Consider the following 10,114-nt stretch of genomic DNA (forward strand, 5'->3'; position numbering starts at 1 on the left):
TGTTTGTTTTTCATTTAATAAAGTTAATGGAACGCCTTGTAAATCCAATCCCTCTAAAATGAAAATTAATTCCTGTCTCCAGGGGTTTGACTAAGTTATTTAATGCAAAAGTTTGGACTGAATGAAGTTTCTTTAGTGTGTGTAGAACATAGTAATGTAAGCACTTTTCTTTGTTCCAGATCTCAACAATTGTACAGATGTGGGGGTCGGAAGGGAGCAGAGTGGGAGAAGGAAAATTGATTGGGATTATAAGGCTCTACCAAGGACCAATGGGAAAAGCATTGTGTCAACTCTTTTACCCATGAGATAAAAGATGGGTCAAGGGGAAAATACTTACCTAATAACACCATAAAATAACAGAGTTTTGTCTAATATCAGTGAAATATTCAGACTCCAGGTCTCTTCTACAGTAATGAGGGAAATAATCTACCATATTCATGCTTACATTTTTGAAAGAGTGATTTTATGAAGCTGGTAGTGTGCTGGAGTAAAAGAATAAATAGCAAGTAAAGGATTGGTCAAAGCAGTTATAATTAACAAAAACAATCAATAACAACCAAACTTTAGCAAGTAACAAGAGAGATTCTGCTGTAGCCTGACAGAAAAAGCCACATCATCAAATCAGCCAGCACAAGCAGCAGAGTAGACTGGAAGGTAGAAGTTATATTTCCTGTTCCCCATTGACGTCTTTCTCCATGGCTGTCTCTGAGGGTTTCACTGCTGTGAGGAGACACCTTGACAAAGGCAACTCTTATAAGGACAAATATTTAATTGGGGTCGGCTTACATTTTCAGAGTTTCAGTCCGTTATTGTCATGGCCGAGAGCATAGGAACATAGAAGCAGACATGTTTCTGGAGTAGGAGCTCATAGTTCTCTATTTTAACCCAAAGGCAGCCAGGAGCAGATTGGCAGCCTCTGAAGGCTGGAAGCAGCTCTCTTTGTCCACTCCCATAGGAACACACTTCCTCCAAGTCCACACCTACTCCAACAAGGCCACCCCTCCCAATAGTGACACTCTCTGGGCCAAGTGTATTCACAATGGCTGAGCTTCCATCTTCTCATTCTCACTGCATGTCTGTTCATACCATGAGATAAACAGTAGCTCTCTCAGCCACAAATGATTTTGCTTCTCGAAGTTCTCAAGGATGTGATATTTTAAATCCCTGCACTGTTGGCTGATTTTTCTTTCCACTATCATAAGGTCCTTGGAACCTGCCTGACCCAAGACAGAAATCTGCAGGTTATAAAAGAAGGGCTCTTCACTTAAAGAGTCTGACTTTACAAGTTTGAAAAGCACATAATAATTGACTATCACTGTAACATGATCACATGTAAATAGAATATATCTAGTTTTCCTTTCCCCATCCTGCTCCTGGAATGATGACTCTAATACTAATTAGTTATTATTAAATGTCTAGATCATAGCTTTGGATTGTTTCCTGACTAACTCTTAACTTATTTAATCCTTTTGTACTATTCGTTCTACCATGTAGTTAGTTGTTTCTCCTTCAGTACAGCCTGCTTCTTCCTTTGTGTATTGCATCTGTTTATTACAACTGTCTCCTCTGTTCTTCTGTTTTGTCTTTTATTTCTTAACATTTCCTGTAAACCTATATCTTCCTGACTGTGGCCCATGTTTATTTTCTGCCTTAGGAAATTGCCCATTGCCTTTTTTACTGACAGTGATGCTTTTAAGAGATTTTTCTCTAGATACTTATTTTGTATTGTTAAAAACACACTGTTACTGCTGTGAACAGAAACCATGATGAAGACAACTCTTATAAGGACAACATTTAATTGGGGCTGACTTACAGGTTCAGAAGTTCAGTCCATTATGATCGAAGCAGGAACATGGTGCCATGGTACAGGAGGAACTGAGCTAAGCAAATACAAACCATCCCATTCTACTCCCTGGTTCCCATAGGTTTGTTCAAACCTATGAGTCTATGGGGGCCATACCTAAACATAAGATAATGCAAAATACATTTATTACAACTTCAAAGGTCTGCATAGTCTCTAGTAGTCTCAACAATGTTAAAAGTCCAAAGGTCAAAGTCTTTTCTGAGCTTCATCTAGTCACTTTCATCCCCAATACAAGGCAGGAAATTACCTAGGCAAATTCCAACCTCTTCCTCTCCATATCTGATTTCAAAGAAGTCTTCAGATCTATGCTCCTTTTTTATCTTTGTTGACTGCAACAAACTTCTTTCTCATGGGCTGGTTCCACTCCCTGTTAATAGCTTTCCTCAGCAGATTGCCCCTGGCTCTGGCTTCTCAAGCATCTTGGAGTATCCAAGGCAACTTCAATGTTACAGCTTCTTGTTTCAATGTCTGGAAACAATGTCTGGAATCCACACATGATCTTCTGAGCTTTGTCAGCTCTGCCCTCTGTAGCACTCTAAGATCTGGTTCATATATCCCACTACTGATGCTCTTCTTGATGATTATCTCATGGTACTTGCATCTGCAACACACTGGGGTCTTCTTCTGCAACTAGGCTTTACTAATAGCCTCTCATAGGCTCTCTTCATGGTGCCAAGCCTCAAATCCTTTGCATGATCCTTTGCATGGTCAATCTTGGACCATCAACTACAACTAAGACCTCACCTTCACCAATGGCCTTGCCTGGCCTTTCTCAGTGCCAAGCCTCAGCTTTTCTTTATTATGCCTTCACGCCTTTAAAACCAGCACCATTTGTGTAACTCTTACACATTACCAAGTACAGCTAGAACAACCTTGTCTATCTCTGGAACACAGTTGTTTTGTGTTCTAAGAAAACACTTCCCAGAAGTTTTCACCTCAGTGATGCTGGTCTCTTCGTAATCATTACTAATTTCTTAGCTCCAGCTAGCCAACATCAATTGTCCCAGTAGTCCCTTCTAATATTTTTACTCTAAAGCCAGAGCCATATGGCTGAAGCTTCCAAGTTCTTCTGCTTGTGGGAACTCGAATGTGGTTCCCTTGTTCTATGATATCATCACTAGCTTTCTCTTTTCAAACTCCTTCAGTGCCTAAGATAGGCTGTCCTGGATCTTGCTCTGTAGATTGACCTTGAACTCTACTTGGCTTTATCTCCTGGTATTAAAGGTGTCTACCACCAAGCCTGGATCTAAATTTAGCTGGGTAGGATCTTGCCCCAAAGTTCTATTTCCTTAATCTACTATCTTCTTGAGCACAAGAGTCAGCTGATTTTCACTTCCTTTAATACTCGAAATACATATTTTTATATTTTTCCTTTTTAAGCTTGCTACATTTATTCAAAATGCTCTTCATAAGATTTAACCAGAGTACACAGTCTATAACACATGTTTCTGAGACTTCCTTTGTCAATGCAATTAATCTGAGTCTCTTCACCTTAGCCTCAGGCAAACTCTTCAGACAAGGGTAAAAAGAAGCCTTGCTGTTCACCAAAATACCATACATACTATCTCCAGGCCACATACTAAAAATTTCCACTGAAATCACTTGGGTGAGGTATGCACAATTCAAATAATTTTCAGCAACAAAGTCTTCCATATTCCTACTAGGATGGCCCACTAAGCCCCACTTAAAGCATTCTACTGTTTTCCAAATCCAAAATCTGAAAATCCACATTCTTCCAAACAAAAACATGGTCAGGCTTATCACAGCAATACCCCAGTCCCTGGTAACAACTTCTGTCTTAGTTGGGGTTTTACTACTGTGAACAGACATTTAAGTGGGGTTGGTTTACAGGTTCAGAGGTTCAGTCCATTATGATCAAAGCAGCAACATGGCAGCATCCAGGCAGGCATGGTACAGGAGGAACTGAGAGCTCTACATGTTCATCTGAACACTGCTAGCAGAATACTGACTACCAGGCATCTAGGATGAGGGTATTAAAGCCCATGCACACAGAGACACATCTACTTCAACAGGGTCACACCTACTCCAAGAGGGCCACATATTTAAACAAGCAAATACAAACCATCACACAAATGGACCAGGCAGTCCTGTCCCACTTCTTTTGTCCCAGCATTCAGGAGGCAGAGGCAGGTAGATACTTGCAAATTCAAGTTCAGCCTGGTCTACAAAGTGACATGCAGGGCATTCATGGATACACAGAGAAACCCTGTCTTTTTTTTTGGGGGGGGGAGGGTGTGGGGGGAAATGTTCGAGACAGGGTTTCTCTGTATAGCCCTGCCTGTCCTGAAACTCACTTTGTAGACCAGGCTGGTCTTGAATTCAGAAATTCTCTCCCTCTGCCTCTGCCTCTGCCTCTGCCTCTGCCTCTGCCTCTGCCTCTGCCTCTGCCTCTGCCTCTGCCTCTGCCTCTGCCTCTGCCTCTGCCTCTGCCTCTGCCTCTGCCTCTGCCTCTGCCTCTGCCTCTGCCTCTGCCTCTGCCTCTGCCTCTGCCTCTGCCTCTGCCTCTGCCTCTGCCTCTGCCTCTGCCTCTGCCTCTGCCTCTGCCTCTGCCTCTGCCTCTGCCTCTGCCTCTGCCTGCTGAGATTAAAGGCATGTGCCACTACTGCCCTGCTGAAACCCTGTCTTGAAAAAAAAAAAAAAACAAAAAACAAAACCCAAAAATCAAAAACAAAAACAATGCAATTTTAATGCTGTTTCTGAAGTCCATATAGAAAACATTTTTGAAAAAAAGAGATAAATATATCATCCCCAGGTACTAATACCATAATACATGAATATACATGTGTGTATATTAGTGTATATTTAGAGTATTATAGGTATTATATGTGTGTTCTATATATATATTATATATGTTATATAAAAGTATGTTTTACATATATATATATATATATATATATATATATATATATATATTGCAAAGCTTTGTTTCATTTATACAGAGTCCTTACTAGTTCAGTGACAAGAGCAGTGGGAGGGGTACAAACTTCAAACCAGGGGCCTCTATGATGTTGCTTTGTTATAACTAACCAGGGGCAAGTGGCATATTTTAAAGAGTTTGTAATATAGGAAATATTATAAAAGTCTATTTCCATTTAAAACACTACAAAATCGTTTTAAATACAAGAACCAAAGAATGTGATAATGTGTTTCCTAAGACACATATCTGAACACATCAAATAGCATATGAAGGTTGAATTTGCTCTTCAAAAACGGTGTTTCCACAAATTGTTATTCTGACTGAGGAAAAATAAAAAATGGACGTTTTGAGGTGCGTGACCAAAAATTTGAAATACTGTCAGCGACCATCATTTTCACCCCAAATCAAAGCAGCCTTCACTAGCGATTTTGAGTGGCATTTTGAAATGTGCTTGTGAATAAAACAGAAAGAAAATGGCAAGGCTCACATTCAAATGCCCACACAGAGATAATAATGGAAGCGATGTTTTATGGGTCATTGGGGAAGGCAATCCCATCTGAATGTTTGTTCCTAAGGATGATAAGAGCAGAGTGAATATTCTTCTGCATCATATCACTCAGACTAGACGAAAGACTGATGGATGATGATTGATTTAATACAGAAGCTTGAGCAACAGAGGGTGGAAGAAATGGGAGGGGGGGTTATTCCAGATTCTTTGATATTGTGGTAAGTCAAAACCCCCAGAGTCCTGAACCCACCCCTGAGCATGCATATCTAAATTTGTCCTCTCTGGTGCCCTTGGGTGTAAAAACATAATGGAATTATAGAGCACAGGTGACAAGATATGAAGACAAGTTGTGTTCCCTTTTGTTTTCCCTGACTAGAATAAGCACATCCTCTTGAACTTTCCAAGCAGATGGTTGTCTGTTCTGGGATGAAAGATTAGTAGTGAAGGAAATTCTTCAGCCTTACCAAGGAGCACACAATCTGTGCTGACAAGCAGTAAGAAGAAAGGAAATGTCCCACTTGAGGCAATATATTATGAGTGCTTGCATTTGAGATGTTAAGTAGGAAGGTGATCATACTATGTGGTTGTTGTTTGTTTGTTTGCTGTTGTTGTTTTACTGTTTTTTTTTCTATTACCCCTGGAAAGTTTTCAATCATAGATGTAAAATATGACTGTCTTACTAGGCATGGAGGAGTTACAAAACAAACATAGGCGTCAATTGGCTTAGTACTGGAGAGAACCATTTTGCAAGTTCCTTTGTGTTTTATAATTCATTGCAAATTTTATTACCTTTTCATATAGCTGTACCTTTAGGTTTGTTAGGTACATAAACATATTAGATGGTTGTCTGCCTGAAAACTAGGTGTTTGTCATAGAAACATAATAAGATATGATTCTCACTATGACACCAAGGAATACAGCTACTCACAGTATGATGTCATTCATTACGTTCTGTTTTATTTCATCTCTTTTGTTTTGCTGTACTCAAAAAATTGGACTAATCAATCCCAGGAATAGAATCAGCAAGATGACAAGGATTATCAGAGTAACCTTCTGAAACATTTCACTGTAGTTTTGAAATGCCATATTTTACTTCCTTCCCAGATGCAGTTTTGACATACATTCTGTAAAGTGGGTAATAATGAAATGATAAGTATGTTTATAAACCTTTTAGAAACACAGAGGGATATTTTACTAGTCTTCATCCTGATCTTTTCTACTTTACGATAAACAAGTAGGAGCATTGCTGTTCAACAGACAATTCCTACTATATAATTTATTTCCAGTGCTTAACAATTCTGCAGGCTCTTTAAAGAATAGAAAAGATTGTTTCTTCCGGTCACACTGGAAATACCTTAACCACGTATTTTATTGAGGTTTTGGACAATTGAGAAAAGCTTGACTAGTCTAAGGAATTGTTGTCATCCATTTAGAGTAATTGCCTAGGGGACAGGGAGACTGCTCAGCTAACAAAAGCTCAGTGATGAAAGGCTCCTGCTGGTGAACCTGATATGATTCCAGTCTCTAGGCCACACATGGGAGAAGGAACAGAACATATGTGGGACAGATGAACTCATGGGCACACATACATGTGTGACACACATATGTCACACTAAATAAATAAATAAATAAATAAATAAATAAATAGAATGGAATACCATTTAAAAAATAACTAGAAGAGTAAATAGTTTCACCATTTTAGTAATAGCCTATTTTTATTTTGGTGATTTAGTGAACAATAACTATTTCTTGATCAGACTTAATCACATTTTGTCCTTTAGTGTAGCTAAAAAGAAAAAGTAGAAAGCAATTTCTTAGGAGTCAAGATTTTAGAAATATCAGGATTAAATTAAGAATGACTAAAAATCAAAGCACAAATTCTAAAGCTCTACATGTGAAGGGTCATGAATCATTGAATTAAGTTATTATACAAAACACTGAGCAAAGGTTAAAAAAAAAATCCATACTTTTATCAGCCCCAAACTCAAGAAAACTTGCTGACTCAGCCTTTATCTGTGTGCCTTTCCCCTGTTCATTTACATACATCAGATGATACAAAAAAGGCCAACCTGGTGACAGCTTGTCCTTGTACCTGATGAAAACAGAAATCAGTGCAAAGAAATTCCTCCTGCTGCATGCTTAAGTGCCTCTGCAAAAGATGTTTTGAAAAATGCTACCCCATAGTCTTTCATAAGAAAGGAATAGTTCATTTAATAGTGTAATATTAGATCAAAGAAAACAAAACACATAAAGAATCCTTACAGGACCAGTTTGACATGCCAAAAATAACAACAATAATAAAAATGCAGGATGTCCTACTCAAAGATGAAAGAACTGCAAAAACTCTCCACTACAATAAAGCTTTAAGAAGGACTAAAGAACTCTCTGGCTGTACCTGAGAGTTTCCAGATCTGAAAGCAGGTTCCCACTCTTGAGCATGGCTGCCTGTTACACAAACTGTGAAAGCATTTTGTGTAAAGTCCCTAGGAAAAATAACACAAGGATTCCTTGAAACAAGATTGTGGCATGATTTACAATGGAGGCTATGAGGACAATAAATAAAAGGAATTCGCATCAAATAACCACAGGCTTTTAACTGACTTGGGGATTGGAACAGTTTGCTTTGCTTTGCTTTTAATGGTTGTTTCTGAGTTGAATAGTTAGATAGTTCTCGAATTTCCTACTGGGGTCTTTAAAAGTAATTTATTATTTTTATTGACGTTACTTACCTCAAGTTAATAACAACAAAATACTGCTTTTGCATTCTGCACGCTCTTCTTCAAATTAGCATTGACAATGATCTCACTGTGCATGCTCCTGTGAGTGGCATAGGGAGAACACTATGCCTGTTTCTTTTGTGTCATGAAATGTGTGTGATTCCTTGATTTTATGTATAAGGGACGTTACCAGACCTGACCCTGAGACAATCAAACACTCTGTCTTCTTCTCTTTGGGTGGTATATAGCACTAGTCTTAGAGCTCAAATCTCACAATTGGAGAAAGAAGATACCACAAACCATGAAGAGACAATGTGTATAGGTCCTGGAACCACACTGAAAGTAAAAGGTGTCAAATCAACCCACAGGCTGCCTCAACCTTCAGTTCCAACCACAGCTTCCTGTAACTGTGCTGCCATCAGAAAACTTGGGTAGATAGTTTGCAAATGGTTGAGCTAAATGTGTGCATGATTCTAAGTTCCTCAGCTTGCAGAAGATTTTAAAACATAGACAGAGGTGAATAACAAATTGATCACCAAGTGATACATAACTTTAATTCTAGCACTCCAGAGACAGAGGCAGAGGCAGACAGTTTTCCATGAGTTCAAGGCCAGCTTCTTGTACAGAATGAGTCCGAGGACAGTCAAAGCTACACAGAGAAACCCTGTGTTGAAAAACCAAAATAATTGATGATGATTATAATAGAAATAAAAATAATATAATAAGTTGATTCTATATATGAATCCTTAAAACAATTAAATATAATTATTGATTAAATTGAAATTGCTTTGTACTACTAATTTTTCATGATTTCCCTTATTAGCTTTAACATTAATTTTTTTATTTGCCAAGAACATTATCTGTTGATATTTAAATCTTCAAAAATTAGGTTTAAATTAATTTGTCCTTTAAATTAATTCATCTAATTTCTCATATATTACAACTCTACTGCAATTACCCCTCCCTCCTCTTTTTCTAGTCCCTTCCCACTTTCTTCCTTTCTCCACCCAATAAAATCCATTTTTTTCACTGACCACATAATGTTACACTGGCAGAAATGAGTCTGAATAAGGGAGGCAAAGCCTTATCACAAAATGTATCATTCATTCAAAGGTAAATAAAATAAAAACAAAAAACTTGATGTCAGCTTCTTTTTTCTTTCTTCTTCTTTTTTTTTTCAATTGGATATATGTTTGTTTATTTACATTTCAAGTGTTATCCCCTTTCCCGATTTCCCTCCCTCCTGGAAATAGCTCATCTCATCCTCCCTCCCCCTGCTTCTATGACGGTGTTGCTCCACTCACCCACCCACTCCCACCTACCTGTCCTCAATTCCCCTACACTGGGGCATTTATTGAGCCTTCATAGGACCAAGGACCTCTCCTTTCATGGACAAGGCCATCCTCTGCTACATATGTAGTTAGAGCCATGTGTACTCCTTTGTTGATGACTTAGTCCCTGGGAGTTCTGGGGGGACTGGTTGGTTGACATTGTTGTTCTTTTTATGGAGTTGCAAACCCCTTCAACTTCTTCAGTCCCATCTCTAACCCCTCTATTAGGGACCCTGCACCTTAGTCCAGTATTTGGCTGCTAGCATCTACCTCTGTTTTTGTAAGGCAGGGTTTCTCAGGAGGCAGCCACATCAGGCTCCTTTCAGCATAAACTTCTTGGCATCCACAATAGTGTCTGGTTTGGTAACTGTATATGGGATGAACCCCCAAGTGGGACAATCTCTGTGTGGCCTTTCCTTTAGTCTCTGCTCTACACTTTATCTACATATTTGCTTTTGTTCTCCTTCTAAGAAGGACTGAAGCATCCACATTTTGGTCTTTCGTCTTGGTGAGATTCACGTGGTCTGTGAATTGTATCCTGGTTATTTAGAGCTTTTGAGCCAGCATCCACTTATCAGTGAGTGCATACCATGTGTTTTCTTTTGTGATTCAGTTACATCACTCAGGATGATATTTTCTAGTTCTACCCATTTGCCTAAGAATTTCATAAATTCATTGTTTTTAAAGCTGAGTAGTCCATTGTATAAATGTACCATATGTGGTACATTTACCGATTCTTTTTTATTTTGAGGGTAA

Source organism: Mus caroli, unplaced genomic scaffold (genome assembly GCF_978045245.1).
Source record: "Mus caroli unplaced genomic scaffold, Mus_caroli_1 scaffold_12, whole genome shotgun sequence".
NCBI lineage: Eukaryota > Metazoa > Chordata > Mammalia > Rodentia > Muridae > Mus > Mus caroli.